Genomic DNA, 22,275 nt, shown 5'->3' with positions numbered 1-22,275 from the left:
GACACTGTTGGAGGGTTCTTTCCTCTTTTATTGTTGCATATTTTATTTTTGCTTAAGTTTGGAAAACCCGAGTTCATAATCTTTACTGCAAACCAAAATAATAAAGAAAAAACATTCTAGATGTGTGTATGTAAAATTGGAGTTCAACCGTAAGAAATTAGATGTCGCGCGACAGACTTAATTCGTTTGAATTAATTATTACCACGGGTTTAGAGAAGTTCCATACGTCGGCAACAACTTAATTATCTTATTGCGTAGCTGCAAATCTGCAGCTTGCAAGTTATTGGACTGTGAATTGGGGTGGGGGAGAAGGGGGCATAGGCACCACTAAGCAAGGATATAGAAGTTGGAAATCATGGAACATGGAGATCATACACTCAGAAGCTCACCCAAAGAGAGATGTATTGTGAACTTGTTAAATTTGTAAATTAGCTCTTGTATTCAATAATGACAATATTTTATGTTTGTTTTTTTTAGTGGTTTCAACTTTCAAATCTTTCTGAAATAGTGAACGAACACATCCAATTTTGAAAATAAAATTTAGTTGAAAGAAAATTCCTAGCTTGGTTGCAGCTATCATCAACGTGAAAACTTAATATATTAATCATTGAAAAGGCCATAGTGTTGTACACGTTACTCATCTAACTGTCAAGCTTAGAGATTGGCTTTTCACAGAAATATACTGTCATATCATTTGTAGCCATTGCGGCGGTATAATTTCAGAGTTAAATAAGTTACAATAGGGGATGGTATTAGATATTAGCAGTTCACCCTACTCGCCAAGCTTAGGGAAAGAAACGTTGTCATTTAATCGGTTATAGATTTAAAACCTTATTTTGAGGGTTACAACTTACCATCTCTTTTTCAATTGTTTTTTCCTCGTATCCTGGGGTTCTCCTTTCTTCATTGTGATTATCCAAGGCCAAATTGTAAATGAGTAAATTTACTCTTACCCGTTTAGAGATAGAACAAGTGTAAAGATCTATGAGGGATTTTATGAAAATAGAGAGAACCAAAAAAGCCAAGGCTGAATAATATATTATATTGTTCACCCTATATGTATACCTATCATCTGCTTAAACTTCCAACGATAAAATTAAAATTATAAACTTCCAACAATGCACACCCTATTGAGATATTAATCTCACTATTAGTAATTGTTGATTAGGTGTGATCTTAATTGATTTCTTGTCTGCTTTGTGTCATAAGAATCTTAGTCTTACTTTAGTTCTAGAGTTTTACTTCAGTTATTTATTATTGATGTTTACAATGTAACCTATTTAGTCATTCACAATATTGAGAATAGCAATCTCTGCCCCATCTTTCAGTTTCATTACTTTTCATGGTATGAGAGCTCATCTTGTGTAAGACTCCTCGAGCAAAAAAAAGAGAGACGAGTTTGCATAATACTCCGTGATAGCAATAGAGAGAGATGAGTTTGCATAAGACTCGTTGAAAGAAATAGAGAGAGACGAGTTTGCATAAGACTCCTTGAGAGCAATAGATAGAGACGAGTTTGCATAAGACACCGTGAGAGAGCAGTAACTTGAGTGAAGAGAAAGCATAAGCCTTTTTGAGAGAGCAGCAGAAGTTTGAAGAAGTAGCAAGAAAATAGAGAAGCCAATGATGGGAAGGCCAAGGGGAAACTGATTAAAAAAATTCTATTTGAAGTTAGAAGTTTTTTTTTTCAAAAAAATTTAGCGTATTAACACACTCTATATCATTAAAGAGAGTGTGCTAATGTAGCACATAAATTCGTAGAATGCATTAGCGTTACTAACACTCAACACTACAGCAAAAAAACACATTAATTTCAAAATGTGTTGGGATACACTTCAGACTGCATATGTAGAACCGACTCAAGAAGCATCAGTGGGCATGACTAATAATCAGAGGAATGCAATGAATGAACTCAAAAAGAATGAACATAGAGCCAAATTTTGGGCTCAAAAATCAACAGATGACTCTGTTTTAGACAAGATAAGAGGGTCATCCACAACACATGAAGCTTGGGAAATCTTGAAAGTTTCGTATCAAGGTAATGATACAATGAAGAAAGTTAAATTACAAACATTGAGATTCACAGTTTGAAACCCTAAAGATGACCGACACAGAACATGTGGATCAGTTCATGGCTGGATTTGTGGGAATAGTAAATCATATCAAGCTCATCGGTGAAACTATTTTAGATGAGAAAATTGTTTAGAAAGTCATTTGAAGTCTACCCAAGAAATATGGCATGATTGTAACAACCATTTTGGAATCCAAAGATCTTACAACTTTCTCAATAGAATAGTTGACTGGATCGCTTCTCGCACACAAAACAAGACTCAACTTGACAGAAGATTCTATGGAGCAAGCTTTCAAAGCACAAATCTCTTTTGGAAGAGGCATAGGTAGAGGATATAGAGGCAGAAACAAGTGAGGCAAAGGCCGAAGCAGATGCAGATGAGAACATCATCATGAAGCAGAGCAGTGGTGACCTCCACAAAATCAAACTTAAAGAAGCAGATCTTGGAGAAAATATAATGTCAAGTATTACTACTACAAGAAATTTGGGCATGATGAAAGTGAATGCAAAAAGAAATAGTCAGATTAGTAGAGAGGTAATGTGCATCTCTCCAACAATGAAGGAGAATCCTCTGAAACAATGTTTCTTTAATGCAATTTTTCTAAAGACACTCACAACAAGGGTCTTTGGTTGTTGGATAATGGTTAAAACAATCATATGACAGGTAATAGAAATCTTCTTTCTTATCTTGATGCTTCCATAGCAATAGAACTTACTCTTGGAGATCGTTATTGCATTAAAGCTCAAGGAAAAGGTATTGTTCCTATTCTTACTAAGTAGAATCAGCAGAAATACATTCTTGATGTTTATTATGTTCAAAATCTAAAGCATAACCTCATTAGTATAGTACAATTGATGGAACATGGTTATGATGTAATATTTCAAGGAAACACATGTTATATCTATAACAAACCTCCCAATAGAAGATTGATAGCTAAGGTTGAAAAAACTAAGATTAGGATGTTTCCTTTGACTCTTAGAAGTCGAAATGTTTCATAGTTTTTTGTACATAATGTGTCAAGAATAAATGAGTCTCACCTATGGAATTCTAGATATGGACACATACCATTCAAAAGTCTAAGTCGATTTCAGAAACAGTCAATAGTGATTGGTCTCCCTAATATGAATGAGAAAGACTGTAATTGTCAATCTTGTGTTGTGTCCAAGCATAAAAGAGACAACTTTCCTACATCTTCCTCTAGACCAAAAGAGCCTTTAGAGCTTGTCAATATAGATATATGTGGTCCAATGCAGACACAGTCTATTGGTGTTAGTCTTTATTTTCTAACATTCATTGATCATTATAGCAAGAAGGCATGGGTGTATTTTCTAAAAAACAAATCAGATACATTCTCAAGGTTCAAATAATTCAAAGTAGAAGTAGAAAAGTAGAGTGGAAAGCCTTTGAAAGTACTCAGATTCGAAGGAGGAAGAGAGTACAACTCCAATCACTTCAAGGCATTTGTCAATAGCAGGGAATCATAATTCATAACATAACAAGATATACTCCATAGCATAATGAAGTAGCAGAAAGGAAAAATCAGTCAATCATGAACATGGTCAGATGTATGCTTTGTGAGAAGAAGTTGTCAAAAAATTATTCGGTAGAAGTAGCTTCGACAAAAAAGTACGTTCTCAACAGATCTCCAACAACCACTCTCCAAGATACAGTACCTCAAGAAGCATGGGATGGTAAAAAGGTAAATATATCTCACTTTAGAATTTTTGGATTGGTATAATTTTCACATGTTCCTAAGAAGCTTAGAAATAATCTTGATGATATGAGTGAAAAACATATTTTGGTAGGCCATAGTGAGTAGTGAAAGGCCCGCAAACTTTATAATCCAGTTACAAAGAAGTTTGTTTTAAGCAGAAATGTAATTTTTTTTGAAAATAAATGTTGGTCTGATGAAGTAGATGAAGCTTCAAGTTAGTTTTTATATCCACCACAACCACCAAGATTGTAGGTTGAAAAAGAGCCATGCCATTCCGAAAATGGTACATCTTCAAGGAATGAATCCACCAGTGATTCAAAATTTCAGAAGGCAATCAGAAAACAAGAAGCATTAGAGAAATATATGAGCGGAAGCATGAGTTTGACCAACAAAATATGTTTTCATTTATTTCATCTCATCCAACTCATTTTGAATAAGTGGTGAAAGAAAATCATTGGGTAGAAGCAATAAACCAAGAAATTGCTGCTATAGAGAAGAATCAGACTTGGGAATTAGCTGATCTTCCAAGAGACAAAACCAAAATTGGTGTAAAACGGGTATATAAGACCAAGCTAAATGAGAAAGGAGAGATTGAGAAACATAAGGTAAGTTTGGTTTCCAAAGGATTGTCACAACAGTTTGTTGTCGACTATGGTGAAACCTTTGCTGCAGTAGCAAGGTTAGACGCTGTCAAAACCATTCTGTCCACAAGAGATTAGCACAAATGGAAAGTCTATCAGGTTGATGTAAAATCTTCTTTCCTAAATGGTAGATTGCAGGAAGAGGTTGATGTAGAGTAGTCTTCTAGTTTTGAAGTTCTAGGACATGAACATAAGGTATACAGATCAAAGAAAGCCTTGCATTGTTTGAAACAAGCTCTAAGAGCTTGGTACATTCGCATTGACACATATCTCATCAAAAACGGTTTTTTTTAGAAGCAATAATGAACCAACTTTGTATACCAAAATGCATGAAGGTAAAATTTTGATTTTATGCCTTTATGTAGATGATCTTCTTTATACAGGAGATGAGGTTAGAAGATTACAAAGAAGCAACAAAAAAAGAGTTTGATATTACAGATCTAGGAGTCATGAAATACTTCTTAGCAATGGAAATTCACCAATCTTCTAAATGGAATTTTTGTTGGTCACCAAAAATATGCCAATGATATCTTAAAAGGATTAGAATGACCAATTGCAAACCTGTAGATACACCAATTTCTCAAGGCACAAAACTGAGAAAAGAAGATGTAGCACCACGAGTTGATTCCACACTGTATAAAAGTCTAGTTGGTAGCTTGTTATATCTCACTTCAACTAGACCTGATATTATGTTTGTAGCAAGTGTTGTCTCGAGATTTATGCAGTCACCTAAGATTTCTCAATTGAAGGTTGTAAAAACAGATATTAAGGTATATTGTTAGGACAATCGATTATGGTTTGCTTTATACACATTCTGAAAATCGTTTACATTCAGTTTATATAGACAACAATTATGTAGGGAGTTTATATAATCACAAAAGCACCTCAGGGTATGCTTTTAATCTTGGAACCAATCTGATTTCATAGGCATCCAAGAAACATGCAATTGCTTCAACATCTTCTGCAGACGCAGAATGTGTAATGGCAAATTCAGTAGCTTGTCAAGATGTGTGGTTAAGAAGATTATTCAAATATATTTGAAATATTCAGAACGAAAAAACTCTAATTTATTGTGACAATAGTTCCACTATTTCTTTATCAAAAAGTCATGTATTCCACAAAATGGGAAAGCACATTGATGCTCATTTTCATTTCATCTAGGAGCTTGTCAGTGATGGAGACATAGTAATTCCTTTCTATGGTTCCAAAGATCAACTAGCAAACATTTCCACAAAGCCATTGGGCACAAATGTATTTTAATTTTAAAGAAAGCAACTTGGCATTGTAAGAGTCACTACATGTAACAATTGAGATTAGGAGGGGATGTTGAGATATTAATCTCACGCTTATTTAGTTGTTGATTAGGTGTCATCTTAATTGATTTCTTGTCTGCTAGGTGTCATAAGAAGCTTAGTCTTACTTGATTCATACTCCATAGGTGTTGAGTTTTACTTCAGTTATTTATTATTGATGTTTACAATGTAACCTATTTAGTCATTCAGAATATTGAGAAGAGCAATCTCTGCTCCACCTTTAGTTCCATTCTTTGTCACCCCCTGCTAGGTTCATAGGTTAAAAAACCATGATTTTCCACACGCTAAGTTACAACTTTGCATTCATATTAGAAACATTGTCATGCCTCGAGGCTCGAGTAATTTAGGTACCTTTCTATGGTTTACACATTTTGAGAGGGAAATGTAGTCGGTGGGTGAGTGATTTATCTAAACCCACTAACCATTGACAATCATTGTGTTTATATACATAATATATTTATATTATATGTGTATATATATAATATAGCGTTTGAGGCTCTCTGTAATACATTTACGTAGCAAAGGACTAGGACAGATAGCAAGTGATGGAAATTAGTCACACAAGTTACATGGTTGTGAAAGTGCCACTTAAAGAGGTTTGCTAGTGAGACCGTACTTCTTAATAGTTCTTGGCCATTTCGCTATTACCTAATACCAACTTGGAAGTATATTGAAAAGAAGTATAAGACAAATCCTTATGTAAAAGGTGGATGGTTGTAAGGGTGAAATAAGGTTCATTGGTAGCCAATTATGGAAAATGTAACTCGAATAAGGTTCAGTTATAAAAACATGCAAAGGAGTGTCTCTTTCACCACCCATTCTTTGTATGTATGAGTTTGTTTTTCTTAATTATTTAAAAAAATCACTCCCAAACACATTAATTTATACATTTTAATTTAAATATAATATTATATGGTTATGTGAACTAGCCTGACGAATTAGGTAGGAGTTGCGAATTCTATTGGGACCACTTGAGATGATTCTTTTAATGAAGAATTGGTACTAGGTTGCTACTACTTTAACTTGAGTCATGACAATGAGTGAAAAATTGTGAACAATCAGCTTATTCAATTACTTACTCTTATATATTGACACCAAAGTCATGAATAAATGTATCACTGATTACATCGGCCTGCATAAAGCTTAAAATGCTAAATTTCTAACCGAATACATTCATCATGTGGATATAAATCTCTATTTCTCTTATTAGAGTGTACCATTGTGTAAGGTAGTGCACACTATTCATGGTGTCTGACCAAATGTACTACATGAATTGTGTGTCACAGATAGTGTGTCCCTACTTTATTCGATGCTTTCCACCCTTTTCAGGTTTGGAAATGACAATCGAATTTCACCATTTAAAAGCTTCTCCTATTGAATCGCGATAGATATGGGATCCATGGTTAAATTTAACAAGATTTGTTTTGTATATTGGTAAAATGCACCTCCTTTTTGCAAAAGTAGAATATGTGTGATGTATTTTTAGTTTTGAAAAATGTGTTAACTATATTTACTTAATTCTATTGAAGGATATAAGGCCAATGGAATGGATCAATTTGGAAATTAGTTTCGAAGAAAAGATTTGTGTGGAGAAGGGAGGTCCACAAAGTGATACCCAACCGATCCAATCAAGTCACATAGATGGGACACACATAATTAGTTTCTCTTGCAATTTGGGTGACCAGCTAATTTTTGGTTGTCTTTTATGTTTAGAATCCATAACACATGCATGCCATGCTACCTTTTATTTAAAAACCTAACAAAAATAAGGGATCTAGTTATACATGATAAGATGTTTATGTGTTTATTCTTATTAATTCACATTTCGATTTTACATAAATCGAGAAGGCTTCTCGGGCCAAAATAATAGCTATCCTAGATCTTTGTTATTACATGCGATAGTTTATTGGCACACAGATCTACAAAGTCATTATAAAACCGTCATTTTTTTATTTTTATTTTTTAATGATGGGTAGAGGCACCCGTCAAATTTAACCCTGCATGTCTTTAAAAAGAAAAGAATCTGGCACCTTACCTAATGCAAATTGGATAAGATTATATGAGAAACATTATATACGTGAAGTCCACGTCAACTGCCATGCTGCATTCTTCGAAGAATTCTCTACATTTACCATTTCTGCAATATGAAACGTCGTAATTTGATTCCAAATATTGCATCCCTTTTCTCAAATGTATTAGTCTTCTGCTTTGCTTAGAATTTTTCAGTGACAAGCAAAATAGGCCGGGTAGTGTTTTTGTGCATGATATAAACAAAAATACATACGACACATTATCATACACCTGTTGCCCTTCAGAAAACACGATATGTTATTTCGCAGGAGATTATGCCCTTTAGAACCACGATATGTAATTTGTCAGGAGACTGCAATGATTAGGAAGTGTAAATTAAATATATATATATAGATTTGTCTATTTTGAAATAAATTTGAATTTAATTATTAACATTTATTAAGCGAATGGTAGTTATTTAATATTTATGAATAAAATTAATTATTTTTTATTATTGTTTTAATTAAATTGATTAATTAGAAAAAGTTTCATATTAACAAGTATTATATGAAAATTGTTATTGTTATTTTGGTCACTTGGTATTTAAATTGTTATTGTTATTTTGGTCACTTGGTATTGATAACAAATAGTAACTATGCATGGTAATGTAACAAAAAGTATTTATGAATTAAAAATCTCATGTCAATAGTATGTATGTTTTTTGTGCCTTTAAATTAACTTGATTAATTAAAAAGATATCATATGAAATAAGTTATGGTTTTTTGGGCATGTGGTGTTGATAAGCTTTGGTATTTGTCCATAGTATTCTAATAAATTATATTTAGATATTAAGAATCTCCATAGTATAGTAAGATGAATCTCCATGTTTAAGAATCTTGTTTTATATCTTTTTAAACTTAAACACATTTAAATTATAAATAAATATTTTATGTAACTAAAAATAATATTAATAATAATATTTTTTATATTTTTTGTGAATTTAATATGGTATTGTCTCAAAATTTCAAAATACATATACCATTTATACATTGTTTTTCTTGAGTTCACAATAAGCGGCCTCAATTTTCCACAAGGGAAACTAGATACCTTGATCGCTTAGGGAGGAGTAAGTTTGACCAAAATTCTACTGGGTTTTGGTTACAAACAAGCCTATCATCTATTGAACTACATATAAAAGAAAGAAGGCTACTGCAAGCCATAACATAAGGTCTTGAGTTCATGGAAGTCACTAAAGCTAGGTCATAGGCACCAGTCCCTTGTGGAGTTGAAGGATTAAGTTCATACTAGACTTGGCTCTCCACATGGGCTAGCCATGCATTGAGGATTGCCAAGCATGAATGGTAATAACACTAGACTTGCACGATTTCATTTAAGGAAGAGATTATGTCATTTTGGTTCTCATTGTTTTGTTTTTGAACCCATCCTAGAAGGGTTTTTATCTACCAATGAATGGTGATGGAGTTCAAGTGTTGGATTCATCTCCCCTTAGTGTGGCTATGGTTGAGAACCCGTGGGCTATCTCCTACAAGATTTCATAATTTGAGAAAGATTGAAAATTATGGGGAGTGAGGGTCTGAAGAGGCAAAATCTCTTCATGAATTTCCAAAGGGGTCGTTAAATGGAAGATAGTTTCAACCTCCTATTCCTATGCTTGGGCTTCGGGTATTCCATTCGGGCAAGAACCATGCCCCCCCAAGGCTAATGCATGTGCATTTCTAGAAAATAATGCATTGGTAAGGGTGGAAATAATCACAAAAACTAAGGATCAACACTCTATGAGAGAAGGTACATAGACTGAAAATGCCAAAAGGTGAACTAAGTGAGATTTCCTAAGTGGCTAGGTCAGACTAAGATGGGTGGAGATGATAGTATAGAGAAACATGGCTACAAATAAATAACTTTTAGTAGGATCACTCTTCAACAAGTGGCCAACACAAAGCAGGATGTCATGCCAACCACCAAAAGGCATTGTGAAAGAAACTAAATTGTAGCAGATAAATGTTGAATGTAGAGAAATATAAATGAAGGCAAGAGTAATAAATAGTACCCACATGGTAGTAGCCCACATTGTCCTAGTTGTCATTGGAAATTGCACTAAAGAGGGGGTCATGATTGCTATAATAATAACTACCATCTTAAGAGAATGACAAATAATAGAATGTGTAATTCCTTCAACATAGTAGCAGGCGACCGCTAAACTTCCATTCAACTTTCATTGTGTACACAAGGTGCTTTTGAATACATAAATTAGTTTGAGGCACATGTAGACCAAAATTACCTCATCTCAATTGTTCGGGAAAGAAAGCGCTACTTAAGAAAGTGGCAAAGATGTAGCCCATGTGTTTACAAATAATTCACCATACTTATATCCCTCATTGTTAGAAGAAAAAATAAGTAGTCCCATATCTAGTAGGGAAGGCATCGTAGTATACCATAAAGGCCAGAGAGGAGAATATCTACATACAGAGTTATGAAATGAACAGAGACATTCCATAGTATTGAATTTTGAAAGGATCTATTACATGCAATGCATGGGGTGGGTTGGCCATGCTACCCCTCCCTCTTAAATGTGGTGGGTGGTAGTGTAGTAGGCTAGACACTCCATTCCTCCTTTTTAAATGTAGTGTGAGATAGAGGGGTAGTAGGCTTGGAAAGCCCCAACCTCATGTGTATCTTCAAAAACCACGCTGATCAAGGGACTTCTATTCTCATCCAAAATGTATTGTAATGAATTTTTCTAGCTTCACTGCCCCCCCTTTAGGCCAAATTACATAGAGATAGATGTCAATGTCATTACAATCCAAGTTAGCAAGGAAATTGGTAGTTTTGTTACTTATTCATTGAGAATGCGAGGCAATCACATAATGGGTGGAATGGATCAATTTCTGAATGTATAATATCAAATTCTAAAGTGTCCCACTCTTAGAATATTTTCTAATGCAACAAGGGTGAGGTGGTGGATTTATTTTGTTTAATACCAAGCTCAAAGAGAAAAAGACCCTAAATCAAACATAAATTTTAAAAACCTTGCAGTAGGAGATCCCCCTATGACTTTGGTACGTAATTGGTACATATAATAAAAAATTAAACCCAACTATGGTGAAATGCCTACAAAACATTTTTTTTTTTTTGGTCTGATCAATAGCTAGTCGAGGCTCAGTTTGAATACACTTCTCAACAAATATATCGAGAACCTAACCTCGTAGGTCCCACCTAAGGCAAAGGGTTGGGACTTCTCTAAATCCCGAGTATCCTAACTCAGGTCAACCCCTACCGACTAACTTTGAATATATAGGTTATTCCAACACTTAGTCAAGTTTCAGAATTGGTCAGAGTTAGGGTTAAATACTCCATGCCAAAAAGATGTCGATCACCCAAATACATTGATTGAGGTCGTCCATGACTAACCTAACTTTGAATCTGGTTAAGATCTTCTCTCTTGTAGGGCCTGTCTAGGGCAACCTTCATCGAACACTAATAATAATTTCTCTATGTGATAAGTAGGATTTTTACCTTTTTTGGATGTGTTCCTTAGGGGTTAGACACACCATCCTATAGTTGATGAATCAAATCACTTCATTGTAGCTTCCAAACATCCAAACAAATATAGTCCCTCTGAACTAGGTGCATTTATTCAATACTCGTGCTCAAATTCATTCATCGGTAATTATTCAAACTTCTTGATCAATAATATTGACTGATTATCATTCCAAAGCCAAAGCTCCATACATAAATATTACACCATGTAACATGCCATCAAAATCTATTCCCCCCATTTGGGAATCATTATAACACTAGAGAATTCACTGGCATCAATGTCATTCTTCAATAAATACCTCAAGACTTGAAATATCTACCCTAATAAATTATTCAAATGGCGTTGACACCTCAGTTAATAGGGACATGGCACCATACTTTAATTATTGAATTCACCATTCACCTCACACAGCAAGATTTAAAACTTATTCACAAGACTCTAGTCTCCTTTCACTAGTTCAATCTTCTAGGAATTATAACATGCACAACATAGAATATCATAGAAGAGGATTATTGAGGCATTTACACAAAATATTACTATGAATGTACAAAAAGAAACATGAGGGACCTTAATTATTCTAACTTCATGTTTAAACATTTACATAGCATGCATAGTTTTTAGGAATACTCATTTTCCTTCCCAAGCTCTCTCCCACTCTGGGCTCAAAACACTTTCAAGCTACACAAATAAATGCTAAAACTACCTAGAATATATCATAACATAATGAAAACTATTTTCACCTATGTCTCAATTCTAAACTAACTCATTACATTTGCAAAGGCCTAATTTCCCAAAAAACATGAATTCATTCAACAAACCAAAAGCTTACTAGTAAGAGATTCCTTTGGAATCAAGACCGTTGGCTCTACACTAAATTTTTACTAATCATAATCTATACAAGTTTACAATTGGAGGAGAAATTATTTCCCCTTTGAAAATTTTAGGATCCCCTTTCAGGTTCTTAATGAAAGTGGGATATCTAGGGATGATTCTCTTGCATCAAACATCCGAGGTGGAAAAATAATATCACCTCCTTGTCATATGCCTCTTGTATCCCAAACTTTATATTGTTATTGAGTTCTTACTCTCATGTCCTGTTGCATGGCTTCTGTCATCTACCACTCGCCAAGATCCCAATATCTACTATACATCTCTCTCCCTTCTTTGTTGATGTAGCTTTTTCCATTCAATCGTAGTCTACTAGAAAATATCCTTCTCCATCCAATATACCTCCTTTGAGGCACTTTCATCTTCAACCTCCTTACTTCTCCAATCCCTATGTCTAGCTTGTCCTTTGGTTTGTACATACTTGGTACATTGTTGCTACTCCTTCATTGAATTGTACAATTTTTGTTCCTTACTAGTCATTGTTACCTCTCTCTTTGTTGAATCCCATACACATGAACCTTCGAAGGTCAATTGTTTGATGTCATTAGTCTTTTTGAATTAATTATGTTGTGGTCGTGTTTTATTGTCTTGGTGTCCATGACTCTTCTTCTTTAGTGTTCAATTTATTCATATGTTGGACCAAGATGCTAATACTGTACACTTGCATCACCTTCAAACAATCAATGAGTTCAATAGGCATTTCTTCTCTTCCCTCAGTAAACACAGGCTTCCTTAACCGTTCATCAATAATTTCTTTGTCCACTGGTGTATGGCATTCATCCTGGCCTTATTTTTGAAGCAATGTTGGCTCATCCCCTATTAGAATTAAATTCTTATTTTTAGTTCCTTAAGAATGCATTTCTTCTCATTCCTTCTTCTCCATAATAGTTGTAGATGATCACCCTTCACCATTTACAAGATAACATGAAATCATACATGAAATGTTAGGTTCAAAACCATAAGAATATTTGATCTCGTTTAATCCATTTTTCAACATCCCATTATGTTGATATGAACTCTCCAAGGAGCTCATGAGACTTCTAGAAAGTCCCTCATCTTCCTTATGAGACAAACTTGTCTCATCCTCCTCCATTGTTGTTAATAGTTCCTTCCTTGATAAGCAGTGCTCATATTCTGCTCTTTTGGATAAAAATATTCAAAGGCTTCACCTACTGTAGTTCCTTCCTACTTGTACCCTTTCTTAATTTTTGGGCAACCAACCAATCCTATGTATACTTCAAATCCTCTTCCAACTCCAATAACCTGGTGTCTGCATGCATTCCTTCTTCTTTTGCAAGATTGTATTCAATGCCCTTTATAATTTTCTCCTTATTCTCATTCTCCCTACGTGAAATCTATTTATGCTTTTGGATTTTAAAAGGTGACGATCCCTCACCCCTTTCTTCTATAGTAGATTTTTGGCTCTTCTCTTCACTCACACTTACTACGAAAACTTAAAGTAATTTCCCTCCTTCCTGATTTGTACATAAACAAGTTGATTAGTTTTAAAAGAGTGAGACTCTTGAGCCTTCATTGTTGGTTCTAGAGCCATCTCCACATTTGGACTTATTTGACAACACATGAGACCTTTAGCGCATCCCATATTTACTCCTTCATCATCGTCACTAGAAAAACATGAATCCACACACAATTTGTTAGTTTAGAAAATGCAATGTTTTCTAGCCTCATGCTTTATCAACTCCTTCTTATTTGGACCTTTCGTGAATCCCTCCCACTTTATCTCTAAGAAATGGTCCTTCTTTGGGTTCACAATAACTACTCATTCCTTAGGTTCAATTGCTCTAGGATCTTCTTCTTCCATCCATGATTTTATAAAAGGCCTCATTCTTCTTTTCCCTAGCTCTCTAGTTTTGGGGGATTTCTTCCTAAAATCCTACAATCATATAGGTAATTTGGTATTTTTTTCTCATGTCCCACATTTGTTTCTAGAATTATTCTCTCTCTTTTTAGTAACTGGATTATGATGTTAAGTCTCTCCTTTAACTCAAAAATCTCCCTGTCATATTCTTGTTTATGCCTTTTGTCTCAGTTTTATTTCATTCCTTGAATGTCAATTTCACTTAAACCATTAACATGGCCAATAATGGTCATTTCTTTCTCGATGGGCTTTTCCATGCTCAGCAGCAGATGCAACCTAGCCCTGTGACAATCCTCACCTCACTTGTTACCTAAAAACATCACCTCACTCTAGCTATTGTTGTTTCTCTCCTTGCCTCCATTGGAACCTCTTGAGTACTGCTTTCTCTTTTAATTGTTTCCCTACTACTCACCTCTTGATAAGTTTTCTTGTTCTTTCCTCCTCCCCCTTGGGAATTCATTTGTCCCCTCCTCTTTTCGACCTTAGAAAGAAACTTCAAGTGCACCCCCTACACTATAATCATTCCTTTCTGCCATAGTCCTTTACGGCTAAGCATGCAATATTTACATTCACATCATATCTGGCTCTATGGGCTACTACCTACAATTTTTCATTTCCTTACTAACTATGTTAAAGCTTAAACACTAAATTTACTTCACTAATTCTTCAATTATGAGAATTCAATCCTAGTCTCCTTAGTATTCCTTCTGATAATTCTTCTTTCATTATTTTCCTCTGTGTGTGATCTCCTCAATCCTTGGTTTCTCATTTTTATTTCAATCATGATTTCATAAAATTAATACACTATTAATTATAAGATATAATTTTTATTACCTTTCTCTCAACTCCAAGAAAGTAACTCAGCTTTGGTTCCTCTAGTGAGTGAATCTTGCACTATGACACCAATTGATGCTCCAAAGGTAAGGAAACATATTTCTTTTATTTAATACCAAACTCATAGAGACAACAGACCATAAATCAGATGTAAAATGTAAAATCCCTACAAATAGATGTTACCCTAGCACGTTTATACCTAATTGGTATATATAATAACAAATTAAACCCAACTATGACCAAATGTCCATAAAAGAAATTGTTTCTTTAGTCTGACAAATATCTAGTTAGAGTTTGGTTTGAATACAACACTAAAAAAACATGTCGAAGACCTAACCTCGTGGGTTCCACTTGAGGTCAGGGCACAAGAATCCTTTATATATCCACTACATCGGCTGAGGTCAGCCTCAACTGACTAACTTTGAATCTGTTGGTTGGGCCTACACTTAGTCAGGTTTCGAAATTGGTTGGGGTTAGGATTAGATACTAACTGCCAAAAACATGTCAAGGGCACAAGTACATCAACTAAGGTTGGCCTCGATTGCCCTACTTTGAACCTACTCAAGTTGTTCTCTCACGTAGTGATTGTATAGTGCAACCTTTAGCAAACCACAACAAGAATTTCTCCATAGGTTAATTAGGATTTTTACATTTACTGAATGAGCTCCTTTGAGATTAGATGCACCTTCCTACAACTAATGCTTTGAACCTTTTTATTGTAGCTTCCAAACCTCCAAAAAAATTTGATCCCTCTCAACTAGGTGCATTTCTTCAAGACTCGTGCTCAAATTCCTTAATTGATAATCACATGAAATTCTTGGACAATAATATATTGACTTATTATAATTCAAGGGAAGGGGATCCATCTTGATCTCATACTCCATGTCGTGCACCATCAAACTCCATTTTTCGTCGTTTTAGAATCAACAAATTACACTGGAGAATTCACCTTTGGAATTGAATTCTCCCCATTAATAAATTATTAAGATATTTTTGATCCCTCAGCTAATAGGGAAATGCCACCATACTTTGACCATCAAATACATTGTTCATCTCACCCATATAGCTTTAAAACTTCTTTAAAAGACTCTCATCTCCTGTCAATAGTGAAATCCTCTAGTAATTATAACATGGGTAACAAAAAATATGACAAAAGAGGAATATTGAGGCATTTACACAGAATATTACTTAAATGTATAAATAGAAACTTGAGGGCACTTAATTATTCTAAATTTGTGTTTACAAAATTTAAAAACAATGCATACCTTGCAGGAATACTCCTTTTCCCTTAAAATCTCTCTCCCACTCTAGGCTCAAAACTATTTCAAGCTACATGCATAAAAGCCAAAGATAATGTAGAATATTTGATAATTGAATGAAAACTAATTGGACATCTATCCCAGTTATAAACTAAGTGATTAAATTTGTAAAGGTATAATTGGCCATAAGTCACCAACTCATTCAACAAACTAACAACTTACTAGTCCTAGATTCCTCTCGAATCATACACTTGGCTCTACACTAAATTTATTCTAATCCTAATTCATACAAATTTAAAATTATTTGGAAAGTTATTTCCCCTTTAGAAATTTGAGAATCCCCTTTGGGGGTCTTAAACAAAATGGGATATCTAGGGATGATGCTATTACCTCATTTTCTATAGGGGATCCATTGATGAGTTTTTGGGTAGTTGCAATGACTAGATAGGAATCCCCATCTATTTGTAATTTAGAATACCCTTCATCAAGGAAATTCCTCATACCTCGTTATAAATCAAGGAATTACACTAAATTTTTGCTTATGATACTACTGTTTGAAAGATACACCTTGAAATTATTAATTTACCAGTCATGAAAAATCCCACCATAATTGGCTAGACTAAGGTTATTTTTGGAAGTTCCATCAAAATTAAGATTTATAAAACCTAGTAGAGGATGATTGTAATAAGAAGGGGAAGGTTGTTTAGGAAGGTGGGACTTAGGGGAAGCAGATAAGATCATAGAATGAGATATTTTTAATTTAATTAATATCTTAACCTTGTGATGCTTTTTTTCCAATCATGCTAGAACTAAGTTTATGAGGGTATTATTTCACAAATATTTTTTTTATAACTCTCTATACCATGTATTAATTCTCCTTTTGCTGCTCAAAGGTAATTTTTTTATGTTCCCTCCATAATTGCAACAGAACAAAATAGAAAACTAGTTTCTATGATCAATTCACCACTAGGTTTTTAAACTAACTAAGTTGTCATTGCTCTGATGTTTCCATTGGCCTATTAAGGGTATGATCTAGATGGCCGAAGAGAAGTAAAATCCATCATAAAATAGACACAATGAAAGGGAATACATTCAAGATATGGTCCATAGCATCTTCTTGGTTCCAACATAGTTTGCATAGAGACGGCCCCTGAAATCATTATTTCCATAATTTCTTTGACATCAGTATCTTCCATATCGCTATCAGTCAGGGGAATTGGTAGACCTTAGGAAAAAACCATTGGACCAACTTTTTAGCCTAAGAGAATCTATGGGGAGATTTGATGACTAGCTAGCAAATAATAAGCCTCCTTAAGCATGTACATCCCTTTCATTATCCATGTACTAAGGAATGGGGATTTTAGAACCTCGCAACTCTTGACTTAATTAAGTGGTCTAAGTAGTAAAGGTTGGATGCTATGGTCAATCATCCTTTGTTTTCCATTCATGCCATAGTGTAGAATCCTTAGTGGCTATGAAAAAATACATAGATATATGCCCTAATGGTTCAAAGTGAATGATTCCATCTCTCTAGGATCTATCAAGTCCCCAAGACATGGTAGTTGTTGCTAGGAATATTTTTAGAAGAAATTAGTTTTTCTATTCATAATCTTCGAGAAGGCATGATTTCTAATTATACATTGGTTTTCCTAAGCTAATTTCCTAATAGAGGAGCTAAAGTGGTACACTGTAACTCGTATCTTTTATGAATGAAAGGAGGAATGGCTTCAATTATTATCCCATATCTATTTCCATCACTCCTATACTCCCTAAGCCACCTCCACCATAATTTTTTACCTATGGATTCATTTAAAATGTTTGGATATCTCAAGCCTAATCCCTCAACCAACATGGGAATACACAACTTCACCCAAGCCACAAGAAACCATATCTTAGATTTCTTTGCACCTTTCTACAGAAAGTCTTGGCGAAGGGAAATGATAGTCTTGAAGCTAATTTTTGTGGTTTCTAGTGCTAATAATTTGTACATAAGATGAGTTTAGACAACTAGCTTGAGCAAGATTATTTGTCCTTCTAAGTTTAGAGATCAAAATGCCTAGGTGTTGAGCTTGTTGGAAATCTTTTATATGATTCCTTACTGTTTTTTTTCTTCCAAGGAAATTTCAACCAAAGGGCCTCCCAAGTATTTAGCAGGAAGGCTAATTATTTGAAAATTGAAGAGTCGAACTAGATTTCCTTCGACTATTACATTTGTATTAAATGAGAAGACATTATATTTTCTGCTCGTTTATCATTGTAGTAGAGGTTTATATAAAATATTTGAGGATGGATTGAATGCCACAGTGTCCCACATTGAGGATAGGAATAAGAACATAATATCATTAGCAAATTGGTTATGGGTAATTGGAAAATCATTCCTGCATATAAGAAGACTGTTAATGATGCCCCGATGACTTACATCACTAAGATATCTATCCATCCACTTAGATATAAAGATAAATAGAAAAGGAGATATAGGATCACCCTTACTAAGGCCACAGGATGGTTTGAAAGTCATGGTAGGAGAAGAGTTCAAGATAATCAAGTAAAAAGGAGTACAAATTAGTCAATTGTTCAATGAAATCCACTAAAATGAAATACGAAAGGATGAAGCAGTAGGAGAAGATAATCCAAAATTTAATCTATTACCTGTTTTAGAGGGTGGAGAATAATCACAATACCAACCCATTTTATATATCATTAAAGAGTGTATAACCTCATGGGTATAAAAATTCCCTTTGATGATTGTTCATCCTTCCACATAGCCTTATTGCTTCAGAGAAATGATTATGTTTAATAAGGGATTAAGTTGATTCGCAATAATAGAGGATATAATTTTATAAACAACATTACAAAGGGTTATTGAAAATAATCCACTTGGTTTATAACCTTTACCAGTTTTAGCAATAAAGTTAATTAAATTAGAATTTTATCATAGCCATACCTATTTAAAATATCCATATTCTTCAACACTATCATGCACCTCAGGTCTAATAAATAACTAGCATGATCTGAAGAAGTTTGTTGTAAAGCCATCAGTATCCGAGGTATTATTTTTAGGCATCACCATAACCAACCCCTATACCCCGTTAAAATACTTGTCCCATAGAAATTCCTCCCTCTAATATAGATGAATGAGGTCAGGAATATGTGCATTGACGTGATGAATAGTATCTTGTTTGTTGGGAGTCATATTTATAAGCATGTTGTGATAATATGATAAAGGTTCTTATTCCAAATCCTCATGTTGTAATAATCATTATCCATCACAAGAGGAGAGGGAGAAAGTCCTATTATGATGGAGATGTTTAATTATCTATTTATGAAAAAAATGGAGTTATGCTCTTGTTCGTTCAACCATTGCACCCAATATTTTTTCTTCCAAAGAATTTCCTCCTATTTTCACCACTACAAAATTTTGTTAATAAACTTCCATTCCTCCATGATTAACTCCTATAAGCACCCTTCCAGTATCATTCGTTGTTGTATCTATTGCATGCATGTTTCCAGTGCCTATTTTTCTATGGCTATGTGGCTTAAATCCTTTCAATTCCAATCATTTAGTTTAAACTTTAATTCCTAGACTTTGATCTAGACAGTGTGCATAAATTCCAACATTGGACTTCTATTTACTTCCACCAATTCTTTGCTTAAACATAAATTTAGAATATTGTATAGGTTACCTCTCGAAACCAAAGGGGTGATTATGAAAGACAACTTTTAGGCTAATTATAGATGCGTTGGCCATTGATATGATCCTATGAATTGAAGTATGATAGATTATGCAAATAAATCATTACCTAGAAGAGTCCCCGATATTAGAAAGTTGTCCTATTGACTATCCACTTAGTGCTTCCTTCCCTCGTAGTTTTTACTAGTGAAAACCTCATTTATGGTGTTGAGATCAACACTAAGAGGTCATGAAGAATAACAAAACTTATTGCACCTCTAGATCAACCTTGTTTTATGGATAAATTAATTATTTAAACAAAAGAAATCTTCCTAGACCTAGAAGCTTAATATAAAAATATCCAAGACAAAATTTCAATTCTTTCCTTACATGTATTTGAAATATGGAACAAATTCATACTTGGAATCATATTCAAGCTTCCTCCTTCTCCTAGCTTCTTAGCTCTAGTTCCAACTCCAATTTATATAAGTGGAACCTATAAATTCATGAAATCATCCAAAATAAGCAATAGAACCAAAAAATACAAATATCATATTAAAACAACTATAAATAAAAAGCCAAGCATTCATGTTCTACATATGCATAAATAAGACATATGTATAGGAGAAACAATCCATTTTTGTATTAATAAAAGTAGGGAAATATTAAAAAGCTTATAGGCCTTGGCCTTGTGAATCTCTCCCAAATATCTTGTCCTTCCTTTTCCACAATGGTAAGCCTTCAATCACACCTCAAGCACATGGGTGCATTATGGACATCTAGACACAAATGAGAAACGCAAGGGCATAATTTAGAGCCTCCAAAAGCCAACCCAGACTCTATGGGAGCCAACGGATTTATAGGTTAAATAAGGTGGTTTTGGATTTACCCTTCTAGGGTTTAGATCCACATTAGAGGGAGGTATGTTCTAGGAGATAAGAGATAAGACCTCAATATTGAGTTTGATATCTAATCTAGTACTAAATGGTTAAAACTACTTCTGAATCTTCTAGAGAGAGAAACTTCAAAATTAATTTCTTATGTTTTACTCATTTCATGCTATCATCACACATTTTTATAAACCTAGACATTTTTATAGTTGAACCTGCGTCAGCACAATCTATCTTAAAGGTAAGTGCGATGATACATAATAATAGGGTTTTTAGCCCATGTAATCCATGATTCTTGGAAATTATTAAAAGGCAATTCTTTTTTCTTTTTGGGGGATGATTTAAAACTTATGTGAATGGATGATGATTGATTTGGATTCATGGTCGTTTTCTTCAATGTGAAAAAATGACCTATAAGAAATTGATCCCTAAAATACAAAGTCAAAAACTTTGGCCCAAGACTAAAGTGCTTTACCATGCGAGAAGTTTGGATCAAGAATCAACTGGTTAATATCACCAATTGAGTGTGACAATACATTATCATCATGATATCACCGCTGAGGTAGGCGTACCCATACTTGACATATATCACCGCTAAGGCTGGCATACCCATACTCAACATATATGCCATTTTAAATGTACAATGATCAAAATGATGTCCATTGATTACATTTAGTGGACACATGCTCGAATGAATTTATATAGGATCATAGCCATCATATTTTGTAAATATTGATGCATCTTGAAATTGCAGCTCGGATGGATAAAAATAGATAAAGGGTCTTCTACCTCACCACTTGATAGTACAAATATAACCATGTGGAAAGATGTGTAGGATTCGAACATGGTAGACACCATATGTTTACCAAAAATTGATTAAAGTTGTTAACAGATGCATGTCATACCATCGATAATGATAATGGATCTCAAGGTACTACAATGCAATCTATGAGGTGTGAATAAATGAGCTGAAGTTTAACACCACATAGAATCTATCAGTCGAAGGCCAATGACAAGAAAGTTATGTCGAAAGTGACGAGACTTTCGATTGAGGTATGCAATTTCTATGTCACTAAAGGGAGTTTCTATGTCGAATACCAACATAATTTGCTGAGGTCAATAGGAAGTGACCCATCACAAGAGACACTTAATGTATCGCTTATGAACAACATGAAATCGCTATCGATATTTGAGATGGAATGTGATGAATCATAGCTAGTTTAGGGGTGACAACAAAAAATAATGCTTAAGGTATTGTAGCACATGCCAACTTAGAGTGGAATTTATCTTTAACATATGCAAGACACTTTTATGGTGTTGGTAGCATTAACTCAGAAACCCATCATGAAGGCTTTGAATAAGGTGTGATGAGAAGAGAGGAAAGTGTATTCCCCAACCTAAATTAGCTAGAAAGGTGAAATAGTGCCTTGTTTAAGAGTGAATGGCTACCACAAATAGGTTTAATGTATTATTTCCCAAATTTCCCCATCAATTCTTATAAGTATGTCTTTATTTTTCACAAGCTTGACAAGGATAAAATATGCTT

The sequence above is a fragment of the Pinus tabuliformis genome, chromosome 1_1, assembly GCF_031772625.1.
Source record: "Pinus tabuliformis cultivar Carrire ecotype Pingquan chromosome 1_1, CPIR1, whole genome shotgun sequence".
Lineage (NCBI taxonomy): Eukaryota > Viridiplantae > Streptophyta > Pinopsida > Pinales > Pinaceae > Pinus > Pinus tabuliformis.
This window is presented reverse-complemented; position numbering follows the sequence as displayed.